Raw genomic sequence first — 3,126 nt, forward strand, 5'->3', positions numbered from 1 at the left:
AGAACCGATGTACAAGAATGATACTCACTTCTCGGTATTTGTTTTGTATCCTACCCTTTGGCTGAATCTGTTATTATTTCTAAAAGTCTTCCAGTAGTTTTTTTCGTTTCTTTATGTAAAGGATTATGTCATCTTCAAATAAGACTTTTTACTTCTTCCTTTTTACTCAAATCTATTACATTTCCTTCTCTTGTCTAAAGCTACCTTCTTTCTCTGGCTGAAGCTTCAAGTACTTTATTAAACAAGAAGTGTTTAGGGGCAGGGGAGATGGCTCAGTGGAATAAGCGCTTCCTTGGCAAGCGCAAGGGCCTGAGTTCAATTCCCGGTTCTGCAAAAAAAAAGTGCTTTTCTCTTCCTCCCATTTTAGTGCAAATGTTTATGGTATTTTCCCATTTCGTGTAGCATTAGCAGTAGGTCTGTATCATTTTAAGGTAGATCTTTCTCTACCAATTTTTGTCAATTTTTTTTATCATGAATAGATGTTGGATTATGTCAATGGCTTTTTCTGTGTCTACTGAGTTGATGTTGTGGGTTTTACCCTTACTTCTATTTGTGTGATGATTACATTCATTGATTTATGTATGTTGAACATCCTACAACCTACAGGATAGGGATAACTTAGATATAATGTGTGGTCTTCGTGAAACAATGATTTGCTGTATTCTGTTGGTAAATATACTGTTGAGGATTTTGCATTTGTGCTCATTATGAAAATTGGCTGGTACATTTTTTGTGAGGTATTTGTCTGGTGCTGGCATCAAGGTGATACTAACTTTGAAAAACAATTTTAGCAGTATTTTCTCTTTGAATTTTATGGAAGTTTGAGAAGTACTGGTATCCGTTCTTCCCTGAAGTTCTTGTAAATTCCAGCAGTAGATCCATCAAATACCAGCTTTTTTCAGTCGATAGGAATTTTTTTATTACTGCCTTAATTTCATTGCCTGTCATTGGATAGCTCAAGGTTTTTATATGTTCTGTATTGCTATGCTAACTCATATGTATCTAGGAATCTGCCTATTTCATCTAGATTTTCCAGTTTTTTTAGACAATAGCCTTTTGAAATAGTTATTATGATCCTCTGGATTTTGGCATTTTCCACTGTGACTTTGCTTTTTCATGTGTATTGCATTGATATTGGTCTTTTGTTTCTTTCTGTGGGTAAGTTTGGCTAATGGTTTTCTATATTATTATTTGTTTTGAAGAACTACCTCTTCGATTCATTGATCCTTTGTATTGTTTTTTAGTCTCAGTTTCATTAATTTTCACTATGATCATTAAAATTTCCTTCCTGGTACCAGTTTTAGATTTGTATTGCTCTTGTTATTATAGGACCTTGAGGTATATCATTAGGTCATTTATTTGAGATCCTTCTGTTTTTCTAATATGGGCATTCACAACTTTGAACTTCATTGTGTATCTTGGATAATGGTATGCTATATAGCCATTATCATTGGATTCTTCAAATGTTTTAATTTCTTTCTTCATTTCTTCTATGACCCATTGATTATCCAAGAGTGCTTTGCTTATTCTCCATATACTGCCATAATTCCTGTGGTTTATTTTGCCAATGACTCCTATTTCTAGTTTAGTATGATCTGATAATATGAATAAAATTATTTTGCTTCTCTTTTTATTTATTTAAACATGCTTCATGGCCTAGTATGTGATCTACTTTGGAAAAAGTTCCATGTGCTGTTGAGAACACTATATTTGGTTAATGGGCAGTATACATTATAAATATCAATTAAGTTCATTGGCTTGAAGATGTGGTTCAACTCCAAAATACCTTTGTTGACATTTTTGTCTACTTGATTATGTATTTGTAAATAGTAGGACGTTAAGTTTCCCCACTATTATTGTACTGATCTTTATCTGATCTTTTAGGTGCAGTAATGTTTGGTTTTTTTATGTGTACCAGTATTCAGTGCATATATACTTATTAATGTTGTGTCTTACTGTTGAACCATTCTCTTTACTAGTATGTATGGACTTCTTTATCTTTTCTGGTCAGTTTGGGCTTGAAAGGTCACTTTGCTGAAAATACAGTAGGTACTCATGCTTGCTTTTGGCTCACTGTTGTGTGGAATACAATTTTCTTTTTTAAAATGTTTAGTCTGTGAGCTTATCTGGGGGATTAGATAGGTCTCTTGTATGCACAGTTGACTGTTGTTTTTGACCCAATCTTCCAGTCTGTGTCTTTTGTTTGGAAAGCTGAGAACACTTACATTGAGCATTAATACAGAAGACTATTAAGTGATCCCTGTTATTGCATTGTTATTCGGTTGTTCCATTATTTTTCTTGTTTAGTTATTTATCTGCTTACCCATTTCAGGGTAATCTTTTCCTTATACATTTTGGTATTGTTGGCTTTGGTTTCCATGTCAGTGATATCCTTGAGTACTTTTTTATAGCACTTGTTTGGTGGTCATGAATTTCTTGAGGTGCTCTTTGTCATGGGAAATCCTAGTGCCTCCATCAGTCTTGAAAGAGAGTTTTGTAGGATGTATTAATCTTGTTTGAAAGCTAAAAATCTTTGTTGTAGTTCTCCTGGCTTTTAAAATTCATGTTGAGAAGTTTGCTATTTTAATAAGTTTATGTTTATAAGTTAGATGTGGTTTTTCTGTAGGAGCTTTTAAAAATCAGTCCTTGTGTGTGTGACTTTTAGATTTTTAAACTGTAATGCATCACAGAGAGGTTCTTTTTTGATTGGCTATTTTAGGTTTTCTATGCCCGATTTACCTGTATATTAAACTGTTTCAGTGCTTCATGTAATCTATTTCTTTCCTGTGCTGCTCATTCAAGGAATCCGTCATTTTTCTAATCTCGTTTATTTTTTTTTAATCAATGTCTTCCTTAGAAGCAGTTATAAATTCTTTTAGTGCAGTCTTTTTTTCAGATTGGGTTTCCTCCCTATGTTTCTGTAGTTGCTTCTTTATTTCAGATGCTATGAGTTCTTAGAATTCTTTTTTTATTTCAGAAAAGAATTGCGCTCTGAGTTCCTCTATATCTTTCTGCTGTTGCTTATTTATTATCGACGCTATTAATTCATGCATTTGAGCCGAGCTAGTGTCCTCTGCGCTTGTTCTGGGTGGGTATTGGGTTTCCTCCATATGTTTCTGCATTTGA

The sequence above is a fragment of the Octodon degus genome, unplaced genomic scaffold, assembly GCF_000260255.1.
Source record: "Octodon degus isolate 3935 unplaced genomic scaffold, OctDeg1.0 scaffold00007, whole genome shotgun sequence".
In the NCBI taxonomy this organism is placed as follows: Eukaryota; Metazoa; Chordata; class Mammalia; order Rodentia; family Octodontidae; genus Octodon; species Octodon degus.